The sequence below is a fragment of the Hemiscyllium ocellatum genome, chromosome 48 (assembly GCF_020745735.1).
Source record: "Hemiscyllium ocellatum isolate sHemOce1 chromosome 48, sHemOce1.pat.X.cur, whole genome shotgun sequence".
Classification (NCBI taxonomy): domain Eukaryota; kingdom Metazoa; phylum Chordata; class Chondrichthyes; order Orectolobiformes; family Hemiscylliidae; genus Hemiscyllium; species Hemiscyllium ocellatum.
The window spans coordinates 16,849,710-16,864,943 of NC_083448.1; the positions used below are offsets into that span (position 1 = coordinate 16,849,710).

At 49.2% G+C, this 15,234-nt stretch overlaps 1 protein-coding gene across 1 annotated transcript in view; it reads left to right on the top strand.

The window, feature by feature from the left end:
* Window positions 1–14,530: 14,530 nt before the first annotated feature.
* Window positions 14,531–15,234, top strand: part of LOC132836820 (solute carrier family 23 member 2-like) — a 44,632-nt gene continuing 43,928 nt past the window's right edge. Inside the window, exon 1 of the mRNA XM_060856286.1 lies at window positions 14,531–14,736. The gene's annotated coding sequence lies outside the window, so the exon portion shown is untranslated. The remainder of the gene's footprint in view (window positions 14,737–15,234) is intronic.

Genomic DNA, 15,234 nt, shown 5'->3' on the forward strand with positions numbered 1-15,234 from the left:
TCCAGGTTGACCCTGTCCCTGTCGGTGCTGCAGAAATGGACAATGAATCATGGGTAAAATGTGTCTGTACTGGTGAACAATTTCGACCCCAGCCCCTCGTCCAAACCCCTGTGCCTGGGATCCTCCTTGGTGCCAAATGCAGTTTGCTCTGGCCTCGCTGATGAAGTCTGCCTGTTGTTAGTAATCACTGAGCTGTTCCCAGTGTCAAGTTCCAAATACTGTTGTCCCTTAAGCAAAGATTCTGAACGACAGATGACTGGACCAATGAGCCTGGCCTATCCTGAGAGACCAGGCCCTGATTATTGGTCCAACCTGCAAATCCCTCTCTGGCTCTGCCTCCAAGTGACGTTCCTCCCCAAGTTAATTGGACATGCAATCTGTTTGGTGGTCTGTAGGATAATCTGGACCAGTAAAATGTGCCTGATGTGCCCACCCTTGCCTGGCTTGTCAGTTGCAGCATTCCAATAGTAATGAATTTGCAAGAACAGTGTAAATCTGACATGTTTTTCTTTCAATTCAGCCACAACTCTTGAAAAGGGAGTAAACCATCTCAGCACTGAGGTGGTTAAAATCCCCATGTACATTGAGATATTTTAAAAAGATATTTTTAATTTCCCATGAGCAACATAAAGGAGTTACACAGACTTTTATAGTAAAAAAAACCCCTGAAAGCAGCACTGTTTCAGCATGAGGTCACTAGTGTTGGAAGCTGCTGAAATATATTCCCCGATAATGTTTCTTAACGTTAGCTGAAAGCTATGATATTGCAGTCTGCTTCACCGTCCACTCGGTGCAATTTCTCTCACACAGCAGTAAGCAGTTGTTCTCCCAGATTTCCATCTCTGGCCCCGGAAAACCCATTCCAAGTTTTTTTTCATATCCACATCTTGTGACCAATGAAATGGATTTTCTGAACTTGGATATTTTGGTGAAATCTTGACTCCCCTTGTTACCCCCGAATTGTTCACTGTTAAATATGATTGAAATCGGATCTTGTGCATGTGTTTTACTTCCTGGTTGTGGCCAGGGGAGATTGCATTTCGCTTGGTTGCCTGGTACATGATACCAATGTAGCTGACCAACCACAATGGCTGTGGTTACTCTGTTCCTCAATCCTTCCCTTTGCCTGAGGTGTACTGACCCTCCGGTTAAACCACCATCAGTCTTCTCTCTCTCGCTCTGTCTCTCTGTGTGTCTCTGTCTCTATCTCTCTCTCTCTCTGCCTGTGTGTCTCTCTCACTTGTCAATATTGATGTGATCACAGCATTGTGTAATTCCACTGCACACAACAGAGTGTATAGGCAGCTCAACACACAACAGCTCTTTCATGAGTATCTTGGTGAGAGATTCCAAGTTGACCCTGTTCCTGTCAGTACTGAAGAAATGGCCAGTATCTGTGTGTGTCTCTCTCTCTCGCTCTCCTGCTGTCTCTGTTACTGAGAGACCAGCTCCAAGTCCTCACAGACTGTACTGATTTGACTGACTGGTTCCCACAATGGCCCTCGTCCCGCAGTTGCTCTGTCATTGTGTTTCCATACACCCAGGGGCTGCGGCAAATGTCACTAAGCTGCTCCAGCAATGTCTGAATGATCTTGGAAGGATGTTCCTGGAGCACAGTTTGTGCTTGCTCCCAGGACCCTTGGTGAAACGCACACCCCTGTCCAGGTGAAATGTGCCTGTCAGTCACCCTTCGGCCCAGATTCTGTTCTGTCACGGGCTGGGTCAAAATCCAGAAGACCCACAGTGACCCAAGTTCCCTCCCCTCACCAGGGAATGGGCTTTTCCAATCGCATTCCCATTCCCTGATGTTCAGGCAAGTCAAGTGAGTGACCCTGCCAAGATCTCTCTCGTTCCCAAGGCAGCAGGTTGGATTTGGGAGCTCTGATGGAACTCTGAGGAGCGGGGAAGGCAGGTCTTTGAGGCACCGCAGGGCTGTCTGTTCTGCCCAGGCTGAGACGGAAGGAAATTGGCCATTCCAACACTTCCTGGATTGTGACTCCCCTTCCCCCTCAGTCAAGAGCAGGAACCCCAGCCGAAACTTTTCCCATCCAGTGAGTCTGATGGATCGAAAGTCAGGAATTCACACTGACCGTGTGTAGAGAGAGGCTGGGATAGGATGGTCTTTGTCAAGGTCCATCCTGGGATGCAGCACTCTGTGCTGTCTCTCCTCAGCACACCCACCTCTCCCCACAGGCTTATCCCAAGGGTGCACACAGAGAGAGAGAAACCTCCACTCCGGGAAAGACGCTGTGTTGTCCTGCTGGCCTCTCAGTGCAAAGAGCTGTGGATGACCGAGTGTCATAGACTGGGCCATTCCCAGGCGCAGTGATGAGGGGATGCAGTCAAGCTTGGAGCAGACTGCGGAGACTCCCTCAGAATGGGGAGAGGTCCCTGCAGTGATTCACCATGAGGTGGGTATCCCCCCATCCCCACATACCAGGGCTGTGGTGTGTTTCAGCTCTCATTGTCACCTGCAGGATGGTGCAGAAACTCAGCAGGCTTTGGTCGGATCCCTGGGCAGGGGATTTTGGCTGAGCATTTGGAGTCTGGGATGACTCCAGAGGCTGGGAATTGAGAGTGGAGTGAAATCCCTTGGAAGACCACCTGAAGGAATCATCTTCCTCCCCCAGAGTGTGAGGGCAGCATCAGATGGTTCTGTGAGTGACCATTCGGAAATCTGAAGTGAACCTCAGAGCAACGCACCACCGTGTTTGGAATTTGGCAGCGTATTGGAGGAGGTCTTGTTCACCAGAGAGATCATGATGGGGTCAATCAGGAGAAAGCAGGTCTCGAAAGGGAAAGACCATTCGGAACAGAGATGGTGGGAGCCACAGGTTGTTATATCGATGTCAGTTACGTGCATCAGAGTTCCTCTCAATAGTGATACCTGGGGAGATGGGTGAGGGGGAAGGTGTGACGTTGCAGTAGAGCAGCTTCCATGATCTTGTTGAGTGGGCTAGCAGAGTTGAGGGACTGAATGGCTCATTCCAGCTTCCCTGAGCTTACTTGCTGCAGCCACCAGATGGCAGTAAGTCCTTCCTGAAGGGCCAAGGTGACTGGATGCAGTGTGTTCTGCACAGACAGCGTGACTCAGCATGTTCAAGCACCAACAAAGTGCCCTGGAGCACTGTCCTGTTTCTCCCACTTGCACAGCATGGATCTGTCCTGTCCCACTTCCCAGGCCCTCCAGTTACTTTGTCCCGGAGCCCCTGAGTCTCTCAGTCTGACCCAGTTCCACACCACGGGTGACAGGACGTGTCCTGGAAATATCACTGGCTCAACCCCAAGTGTGGGAAATGGGAATCTTCATTTCCTTTCACACTCTTTCACTTCTCTTATACACTTCATGGGAAAGTCCTGGGGAGTGTTACTGAACAAAGAGCCCTTGGAGTGCAGGTTCACAGCTCCTTGAAAGTGGAGTCACAGGTAGATAGCATAGTGAAGAAGGCATTCAATAATGCTTTCCTTTATTGGTCAGAGTATTGAGTACAGGAGTTGGGAGGTCATGTTGCGGCTGTACAGGATGTTAGGCGTGTAATTCTGGATTCCTTCCTATCAGAAGGATGTTGTGAAACGTGAAAGAGTTCAGAAAAGATTGACAAGGATGTTGCCAGGGTTGGAGGATTTGAGCTACAGGGAGAGGCTGAACAGGCTGGGGCTGTTTTCCCTGGAGCGTTGGAGGCTGAGGTGTGACTTTATAGAGGTTTACAAAATCATGAGGGGCACGGATTGGATAAATAGACAAAGTCTTTCCCCTGGGGTCAGGGATTCCAGAACTAGAGGGCATAGGTTTAGGGTGAGAGGGGAAAGATATAAAAGAGACCTAAGGGGCAACTTTTTCACACAGAGGGTGGTCTGTGTGTGGAATGAGCTGCCAGAGGAAGTGGTGGAGGCTGGTACAATTGCAACATTTAAGAGGCATTTGAACGGCTATATGAATAGGAAGGGGTTTGGAGGGATATGGGCCGAGTGCTGGCAGGTGGGACTAGATTGGGTTGGGATATCTGAGTCAGCATGGACGGGTTGGACCGAAGGGTCTGTTTCCATGCTGTACATCTCTATGAGTCTATGGCTGACCTACTCACCCAAACCCCCTCCCCAACCTTCCACTGCACAGGAACCGCTCACCAAACAATGAGGAGAGTCCACATTTCTTTCCCCTGCCCCAGGTAACTCAGTCCTGAGTGCTGGCTGATCAGCTGTGTGTGGCTTCACCTATGTCACACCTTGTTGAAAGATCACTCCCTTACCAAAGAGTGGGGATTGGGGGGGGGGGTTGTTTCTAACCCGTTTCCCTCACCTCACCCACCCCCACCCCCACCCCCACCCCCAACCCCACACCCACCCTCACCCTCACCGCCCTGTGCCCAAGGATGACTGTTAGTAATTGTCAGCGCTGGGGCTACGCAGTCCGCGCATGCGATGGGGTGAGTGAGGAAGGGAGCAGGGTAGTGCATTTACTGCCTACCCACCCTTCCACAAGCTGTGTGACTCAGTCAGATTGTGTCCCTAGTTCCTAATCTGTGTCCTGTTCACTCACGGAACTGCAGAAGGAACACAGCTCCCTGTGGAATCCTTCCAAGTGTGTCAAAGTGACTGAGGCAGGAAGATGAGGGAAGACATTGTTTCGTTCCCCGTGTGGGTGATGTATGAGCCTAACCACATAGTGACCTCAAGCAATTCAAGGCATTTGCAATCAGCGAGCTGCTCAGATATCAGCAGAAGCACTTTCTTAATCTTAAATAAACAAGACCTGTCACACTTCAGATAGAGAGAGACTGAGATGGAAGGAGAAATTGAGTCTTCCTGGACCAAACAAAGCTGAAAGAACTGTGGATGCTGGAAATCTGAAACAAACCCAGAAATTGTTGAAAAAACTCAGCAGGTCTGGCAGAGAGAAGTCAGAGTTAGTGTTTAGGGTTCAGCAAGCCTTGCTGAGGACAGGTTTTCCCACCTGCCTGGGGTGGAGGCCCTGTTTCTTTAAGGTTAAGGAAGTGCTTCTGCTGATATATCCCAGTCTCAGCTGCTCGCTGACTGTAAATGCCTTGGATTGCTGAAGGACACTGCGAATGAGCAGGGAGTGACAGCAGTGCCACACAGAAGGGACCCGCGATATCATTCTGAGTCAGACTGCTCAGAGAGGGGAAAGTGAAACAGGCCACCAGCACACCCGCAGCTGAGTCCCTTCCCCGGAGGCAATAAGTCTCACACATCACCCACACGGGGAACGAAACGATGTCTTCCCTCGTCTTCCTTCCTCAGTGTCTTTGACACACTTGGAAGGATTCCACAGGGAGGGAGCTCTGTTCCTTATCTCATTCCCCAGCCCTCCACCAGGACCCTCCATCTCCTGCTGTATCCAGTTAGCAAGTTCACCCAGAATCCCTTCTGATCCAACTTTACCCGTTAGTCTACCATGCAGAACCTTGTCAAAGGCCTGACGCAAGTCCATGGTAAACGACATTAATTACTCGGCCCTCATCAGTCTTCTTGGTTCCCTTCCTCAAAAAAACTCGGTTTAGTTTGTGAGACACTGTTTCCCTAACACAAAACCATGCTGACTATCTCGAATCATTCCTTGCCTCTCCAAATGCAGAGAAATCCCATCATTCAGATTCACTTCCCAACAGCCCACCCACGAGCAAAGTCAACCTCACAGGTCTCTCGTTTGGAGGTTTCCCCTTCTGACATAAAGGCCCATCATTCGCCATTCTCCAGTCATCTGGCACCTCACCCATCGTTTTCGATGAGACAAATATTCCTGCGAGGGACCCTACAATTTCCACTCTGATTTCCCACAAAGCCCTGGGATACACTGGATGGGGTCCCAGAGATTTATCCCCTTTGTATTTTCTCAGACCTCCAGCATTTCCTGTTCTGTCAATGTGAACAGTTTTCATACCACCAATATTTATTTCCCTGAGTTCTCCAGCCTCCACTTCTTCCTCCACAATAAAAAGTGGCTCAAAATATTAATTAAATATTATTCTAAACTCCTACGGTTCAACACAAAGATGACCACTTTGATCTTTCAGGGACGCTACTCTCTGTGGGGTTGCTCTCTTGTGTTTAATGTACTTATAAAATCTCTTTGGATGATCTTTAAGCTTACATCGAGTCATAGAGAAGTACAGCAAGGAAACAAATCCTTCGATCCAACCCGTCCATGCTGGCCAGATATCCCAGCCCAATCTAGTACCTTTTGCCAGCACCCGGCCCATATCCCTCCAAAGCCTTCCTATTCATATACCCATCCAGATGCCTCTTAAGCAAAGCCTCGCAGGGCTGAGACATTTAATGGTCTGGTCCTAGGGAGTGTTGCTGAACAAAGAGACCTTGGAGTGCAGGTTCATAGCTCCATGAAAGTGGAGTTGCAGGTAGATAGGATAGTGAAGAAGGCATTTGGTATGCTTTCCTTTATTGGTCAGAGTATTGAGTACAGGAGTTGGGAGGTCATGTTGCGGCTGTACAGGGTGTTAGGTGTGTAATTCTGGTCTCCTTCCTATCAGAAGGATGTTGTGAAACGTGAAAGAGTTCAGAAAAGATTTACAAGGATGTTGCCAGGGTTGGAGGATTTGAGCGACAGGGAGAGGCTGAACAGGCTGGGGCTGTTTTCCCTGGAGCGTCGGAGGCTGAGGGGTGACCTTATAGAGGTTTATAAAATCATGAGGGGCACAGTTAGGATAAATAGACAAAGTCTTTTCCCTGGGTTGGGGGAGTCCAGAACTAGAGGGGCATAGGTTTAGGGTGAGAGGGGAAAGATATAAAAGAGACCTAAGGGGCAACCTTTTCACACACAGGGTGGTACGTGTATGGAATGAGCTGCCAGAGGATGTGGTGGAAGCTGGTACAATGACAACATTTAAAAGGCATCTGGATGGGTATATGAATAGGAAGGCTTTAGAGGGATATGCTTGCAAATGGGACTCGATGAGGTCAGGATAACTGGTCGGCATGGACGAGTTGGATTGAAGGTGCTGTACACCTCTATGACTCTATGAACCAATGCTCCAATCAATTTATTCGATCCAACAGGATTCACAACCAATGACATTTATTGCAGATATAATCCTCAGTAACACGTAAACTCTCCTGAAACTCCCATATTCGACAAGAAGAGCATATCACTCTCTGAAAGGCCATTTTGCTCCTTCCAAACTCCAGACCCAGAAAGTCTGCAAAACCCTGTTCCAGGCAAACATAATACTTATGGTTTTTAAAATGTAATCAAGAGACAGATCCCAAAACAAAACATATAATCAAGAAACATCCCACCCTACACACTGTTGCAGATTTACAGTAAAGCTATAATTAAACTATTCACAGACTTGTTTCTGTGCTGTGACCTCTCCCAAACAGGTTCATCCAGGATCAGTTGTGAATTTCACTGTTTGTTAAGTTTTCCTGGACACCCTTTAATGTCCAGCAATACATAAATTCAAACAGCAAAGGCAGGAACTGTGCAGACTCACTGCTGTGTCAGTTAGCAATCTGGGTTTCTCTCTCTCTCTCTCCCCCCCCCCCCCCCCCACCCCTTTACGGACCATATGCTCACAGCCTTTGTCTGTCTTTGTCCCTTTTAAAAGTGCTGTTGTTTTGACTCTTTTGTTTTCCCTCTGAAGTTCCAAAACAATTGCAACAGCATATTAACCAGTAATTGCTGCTTCTGAAATTCGAGGAAATCACCTCCCACACCCAAAATACCTCAAAGAAGGAGCAGCCTGGAACAGCCAGGAATCTTTCCTGCCTTCTCTCTTGGATTATCTTACAGTTGTTTGTTTTTTCATTCTTGAGCAGAGCCTCCATCTCTTTATTTACCCATTGCTCTGCAATCGTACCAGCCTTCCCTTTCACTCATATAGGAACACCTTGACTTTGAACCCTGCATATCCTGCCCCTCAAAGTGATGTTAACTGCTGCCAATTACAATGGCTTTGAGACTTGAACTTTTCACAGCTGTTTCAAAAAATGATAGACGTGAACGTGAAAAACTTCAACCAGCAGGTCCTTAGACCGTTCTGAGACATGAACAACCTCTTTAAAATAATCAGAAGCAAATTCAGAAGCTTCTATCCAAAGCTCAGCAGGTCTGGCAGTATCTGGGTCTGGGAAATGAAAATTCACATTTCATGTCCTCAGATTTCTTTTCACAGAGCTGCTGAGCTTTTCCAGGTTCTGTGTCTGATTTATAGCCTCAGCAGTTTGTTTGCTTTGCTTTCATAAATCACTTGGATGAATCAGGCTTTTGTTTTTTTTTATAACAGTTAAGACTGGATTGGAAGCAGAGAAGAGCTCCGAAAATGGATGATAACGACCAAAACGGGATTTAATTCTTTCGTCTTTACAGGCTGGACTTCCGACATGTTTCACATATAGCCTGCTTTGTCACCAGACTTCGACTGCTGTTAATACAAATCTGTTGTTTAGTGGAAGTGACTCTCATCTGTCCTGTTCCCAATGAGTCCTATTGCCTCACCTGCTGTCCATAATAAAGGACAAGAGCTCATCCGGGTAATGCTGCAAATCTCAGTGACACTCTGTAAATCTGTTCCCAGTTCCTCAGTGGGAGGCTCCAGTGATAATTCCTGTCATTAGATGACACAGCACCCAACAAGGCCATTCTGCCCATTCTACTCTGACTGGCTCTTTGAAAAAGCTGCCCAAAGCATCCTCACCAGGCCCCAGAACACTGCACTCCTCTCTCGGTTCAACTTTCCCCGTTAACATTTGTGAACACAGTGATTAGACACGGCCAGGAGGGGGCTGAAAGTTGGTCTGCCGCCATTGCCCGTTCTGAAATAGGAACACAACAGGGGGCAGCTGTGTCTTCTTCTTTCTGTTTGAGTGTCCCGTGAAGGTAATGTTGACCAGTTCATATTCACTTCTAGCCCAGTATCCATGGCTAGGTGACATTGCACTGACCAGGACCAATTCTCTTTGTTCCCCTTGTGGTGTTACACCCACTGGAGGGTCGACAGAAGCTACTGGAGAGTCGGTGGGTTCCTCCTGTAACTTTTAGTGGGGGACAGGGTGATGACTTGGTTTCAGTGTGCTTCAACCCACCCATGGCTGTGGAACAGGCTCTCTCTCCTTTCAGTGAGTCCTGAGAAAAAGAAATGACCTTGAAAGGTGAGTCAGTAGGTCATGGTCTGATAGCATGGACATTGTTTCAGGAAGATAACCATGTGCACAGGCTCTCCCACACAATGGGAGCGTTTGTCTTTGGATGGCTGCCTCTCTCTCTCTCTCTCTCTCTCTCTCTCAGTGAGCGACCCGTTCTCCCACAAGGCAATGTTTGGGTTCAGCTTGTTCTTGTGACTGGATACCTCTGGGAGCCAACCTACTGTCATTGTGGAGGCTTTTTTAGCTCTGGCATTCACAAAAGCATTGAAGAGTAAAGCTGAGGCCTAGGCGTCAAGGGGCTGAGATAACTGGTCACTCCTGGTTCTGAGGCTGCATGAAGGATGCGATGTTTATTCCTCCGGCATCTCCTGGCCAGCTGGGAAATTCCTGCTACTTGTGATGGAGTAGGGGGCCTATCAAACCACCACACTATACCAGGCGAGGCAATCACTCACTGCCATTCATTGGTACTGGCCCACCAACTCAAACAACTGCCTCCCCTCAATCAGTGACTGCTGAAGCCAGCAACACATGCCAGTCCTTGGCCCCTGGCTGCTCTCTCAAGCTGTCCCTGAAACCAAGCATCCCTTCAAGGATCAGCAGTGGGGATTTCGCACATAGGTGCAGATGGGCCCAAGCAGCCTCCTGCAAAACCAAACCACCTGGTATTAAAAGCATCCAGTATTGGATGCTGTCCTTTCACATTCCTGTTCAACCAATTTCATCATCTTTTCCTGAAACGTTTCCTTTAAATCATCAATGGTATTCACACTGTCATCCCCTCTGCGTTGTTCGTGCCTGGCTTTGTCTGGTTCTCATTCAACAGGTTTATTGGGAAGTACCTGTTGTGTGATTTTGAACTCTGTCCACCCTGGTCCAACACCAGCACCTCCACATCATGGTTTTATCTGGTCATTTGTATCACTCGACCAGCCAAACTCAGAGAGAGAAAAACAGCTGGGAAAACCACCATTCATTCCCCCATTGGGAATTCAATGCTCAGTCATTAGGAGAGGGTTGGAAATGAATTGGAATGTGTGAGTAAATAACCCACTGTCTGTTGAGGTATGGCTCTCTCAGTGCAACCCACAGGCCCTTCAGCCCAACAGGTCCATACCGACCCTCCAAAGAGGAACCCACCCAGACCTATACCCCTACATTTACCCCTTCACCTAACACTACGGGCAATTTCCTATGGCCAATCCACCCTAACCTGCACATCTTTGGACTGTGGGAGGAAACCGGAGCACCCAGAGGAAACCCACGCAATTTGTGGGAAGATCTTTGCTTCGAAAAGAAGGGGCAGAGGAAGGCAGTTTATTCTGCCCCTGGAAAGCCAAGTGTGTTGGTAGTATTTATTCCCCATCCCTAGTTACCCTGGAGGTCGTGGTGAGCAGGCCACCTGCTATAGGGAGACCAACCAGAATGCTGACTTGGAGGTTCCAGGGTTTAGCCTCAGTGATCGTGTGCAGTCGGAGTGTTTCTGACTTTGTCATTCCGAAGATATCTGGGCATGTGCACTCACATCCCATTCCTGTCCAGAGTGAAATCTCAAAAAGAAAATCCTTCTAGTTCACCGCTGTCCTGAGCTGGTCTGTAACTGCACGTGACTCCAGGCCCCCCCAGGTCAAAAATGGCCTGAGCAAGTCACATAGAAATGCTGGGTCAGCTAGTGACCCCACCATTTCAGGGCAGCATGGTGTCTCAGTGGTTAGCACTGCTGCCTCACAGCACAAGGGATCTGGGTTTAATTCCCACCTCGGGCAACTGTCTGTGTGGAGTTTATACATTCTCCCTATGTCTGCGTGGGTTTCCTCTGGGTGTGCCGGTTTCCTCCCACAATCCAAAAATGTGCAGGTTAGGGTGGATTGGCCATAGGAAATTGCCCGTAGTGTTAGGTGAAGGGGTAAATGTAGGGGAATAGGACTGGGGGGTTGGTGTGGACTTGTTGGGCTGAATAGTCTGTTTCCACGCTGTATGTAATCTAATCTTCCTGTTGTAGGTGTTGGCAGCTCACCTGGGGAGCAGGTGAATGTTTGGCACACTCATTCTGGAAGAGAGAAGTGAAGTCAGGATGAGGTAGCAGATTAACAAGCAGAATGAAAAGGTTGGCAAAGCCTGATGAACAATCACACATTGTTACCTTGCATTGCCCCAGCAACAATTTCATGACCAGGTACTTCCTCATTGGGCCTTCACACACACACACACTAACACACACACACGTTAACATGCGCGCACACACACACACACACACACACACACACTAGCACACACACACACACACACACACACTAACACACACACATACACTAACACACACACACTAGCACACACACATACTAACACACACACATACACTAACACACACACACACACGTTAACATGCGCGCGCACACACACACACACCCATACACTACACACACACACACGCACACACACACTAACACACACACTAACACACCCACTAACACACCCACACTAACACATACACACACGCTCTCACACATGCTCTCACATAAAGCAGCCTCTCTCTTGGCTGATACAATTTGTAGGGATCAGAATGATGTGGATCAGGTAGATCTCAGAGAATCTGAGTTCCTTGGTTGGGGCTGTTTACCAGGTCCAATCAGGGAGCCCTGGATGACAGGGGTTCTGTTCACTTTGACAGCTGGCTCTGAAGAGGCAGTACCAGAGTTCAGGTTTCTCTACATGTAAACTAAGGGTGACTTGGTGACTGGATAGCAGTGTGTGTGGAGTTATTTCATGGTTTCTTGTTCCTTTGAAGGATTTCCAGCATGGAGCACACCTTTCATGGCCAGATGCCAGCCAACCTTCCACTCCACCGCACTAAGTATGACTCTGTAGGACCTGCACCTTGACACATCAATTTGGGGAGAAGCCAAGAGAACATTGCCTTCCTAGGTGCATCAGCCAACTTCCACTTTCACTCCTGGCCTGGGGCCTTTTCTAAGTTCAGTGCCAGCTGCCTCCCAGTTGGAGGGAGGGACCATGAGAAGGGCTCCAGTTTGGGAGAGCTGGGTGGGACAATGATCCCTACTGACGGGTGGTTGGGACTGTGCAGGATGGGATGGTGGGGAGCTGGGGGAGTGAGTGATGTACTCCCAGACAACAGGATTACAGAGTGAGGGGAAGAGTTGGCAAAACGCTGGCAGAGTCAGAGAGCACTCACCGGGAGGCAGAGATGAAGATAACCCCTCTCAACAAGGTGAGCAACTGACCTCCTCACCCTGGGACAACAGGGTCCGATGGTGGGTATTTCCCTGAGCCTTGTTCTCACCTGGTTTGAGGCTACAGCGTGCTCAGTCAACACTCTTCACCCGATTCAAATCTCGGCTTGCCCAGTCTGTCTTCACCGACTGACCTAACCTGCCATCCCGTTCGGCAATGCCTTGGTTCCTTGTTTCCAGAGGGTTTCCAGCCTTTATTGGTCAGTACATGGAGTGGGAATTGGGAGGTCATGTTGTAGCTGTATATGACACTGCAGCCCACGTTTGGAATACTGCTTTCAGTTCTAGTAGCCCTGCTACTGGAAGTATGTTGTGAAACTTGAGAGGGCGCAGAAAAGATTGACAAGGATGTTGCCAGGGTTGGAGGATTTGAGCTACAGGGAGAGGCTGAATAGTCTGGGACTGTGTTCCCTGGAGCGGAGGCTGAGGGGTGACCTTATAGAGGTTTATAAAATCATGAGGGGCATGGGTAGGGTAAATAGACAAAGTCTTTTCCCTGGGGTGGGGGAGTCCAGAACTAGAGGGCATAGGTTTAGGGTGAGCGGGGAAAGATATAAAAGGGACCTAAGGGGCAACTTTTTCACACAGAGGGTGGTACGGGTATGGAATGAGCTGCCAGAGGAAGTGGTTGGTACAATTGCAACATTTTATGGACAATTGGGTCAGTACTGAAATAGGAGAGTTTGAGAGGGATATGGACCAAACACAGACAAATGGAAGCAGTTCAGTTCAGAATAGCTGGTCTGAGTTGGACTAAAGGGTCCGTCTTTGTGCACTTTGACTCTATCCTGGGAAGTGTGGATGTACAATTGGAACTGGGTGTCCATGTACACCAGTCTGTGAAAATAGACAGACAGATACTGCAAGCACATCTGCTTTGGCCTTCATTGTAAGAGGTTGGAGTTCTGAAGTCTGCAGTCTTACTTGGACAGAGTACCCCTGCAGTATTGGGCCCCTACCCAAGAGAGGCTAGACAGGCAGTGCCTGGTGTTCTCCAGTCTGTTTGCAAGTCACTTGTTAAAGAAGTCAGAACACAATGCAAAAATACAGGAAAAATATTTCGGATCTTTAATATAACTTGGTGGGCAGCATGGTGGCACAGTGGTTAGCACCGCTGCCTCACAGTGCCAGACACCCAGGTTCGATTCCAGCCTCGGGTAACTGCCTGTGTGGAGTTTGTACATTCTCCCCGTGTCTGCGTGCTCTGAGTGCTTTGGTTTCCTCCCACAGTCCAAAAAATGTGTAGGGTAAGTAAATTGGCCATGCTGAATTGCCTGCAGTATTCGGTGTAGGGGAATGGGTCTGGGTGGGTTGCTCTTCGGCGGGTCGGTATGGACTTGTTGGGCCGAAGGGCCTGTTTCCACATCGTAGGGAATCCAATGAAAACCACTGGAGGGGATTGTGTTTGTGATTTGTCCTTTGGGGGAGTGCAGTAAAAGTTCACTTGGCTGTCGAATGAGGAGAGATTGGTTCGACTGGGCCTGTACCCAGTGGAGCGCAGAAGGATGGGATAAGACCAGACTATCAAGGGGTCTCCAGCTGGGGAGGGGGTCACACAGTCTCAGGGGGATATGGGGTAGACCATTTCACACTCAGAGGGTGGGCGAGGATGTGGAATTCCCCATCACAGGAAGATGAAAAACATCCAGACAGTTTGTGACCCTCGTTGCTCTGGGCGGTGGATGCTGGATTGAGTTTGTGTGGAATCGATAGGGTTGTGCTGACCCTCCTGTCCCCATTCCCCCTCACACCCTGAGCTAGTGTTCCCCAAGTGTCCAACCCTCCCATCTACCAGTCGGTCTCATGGATAGCTGTCTTTGGGTAAGTGTTTAATTTGATCTGGAGACCCCAGGAGCCCTGAACTCCACGCTCAGCGATGCAGGAAGCCATTCAGCCCATCTTACACATTGCTGTAAGGGAGTGAGATCCTTTGCAAAATTGAAGGCAGTCTGAGGTGAAACCTGTAGGAATCTGTCCCTCGGGAGGCTGAGTACAGACCAGGAGGGGAGAGAGAGATCAGGAGGTGGGGAGGGAACAGGGAACAGATGGATCAGGAATGAATGGGACGGGCCGAGTGGCCACTCTCTGTGTGTGTGTGTGTGTGAGACAGAGAGTACAAGGCTGCAGAGGGCGCTTGATGGCATTGCAATGGGGAAGGAAGGAGCGGGAGCTGGCTGGGAGCACTGGTCTGTTTCACTGCTCTGTCTGTGTATAAGTCAGTGACGGAAGGACTAATTTCTTCCGGTGTGTAGAGAGAGAGAGAAAGTCAGTGTGTGTCAGTGCGGGACCATTGCACACACACAGACACAGATACAGCCAGAGAGCTGCGACATATTGGGTGCACAGGGGCCTGGTGACCCAGGTAAGGAGATCCGTCAGAACACAAGGCCGGTGTGGCCATGGGGAAAGCAGCGAGAGGGAAGCAGGCTGCTTGCTTTGCGAGAAGCCGGGACTGGGGGCTAAAGCAATGCAGCCTCAGAGATAGCGGAGCCGCGGCTAGACAATGGGAGCTTTCTCCCTCTGGTGTGTGTGTGTGAGAGAGAGAGTCTGCATACCACATGCCTCATTCATTTAGCTCTCTCTCTCTCTCCAGCAGCAGCAGAGATCCCAGCCAGCCTTTGATCTCTGTTCCTTTTTCTTTCTCATTCGGATTTTATTACATGATGGCGCTAATGGAGGGACTGTGCAGATCAGAGTCCGTCTTGTTTCTTTCTCCCAGCAGGCAGGCAGGCAGCAGCAAATCCGGATCTCTCTCTCTCTCTCTGTGTCAGGCTCCTGCCCTGGGTATCCTTGTCTTTCCCTCAGCGACAAAGTTTCCTCTCTCCTTCCCCCCACCCCCCGAGGCTGATTGTGTTCAGTA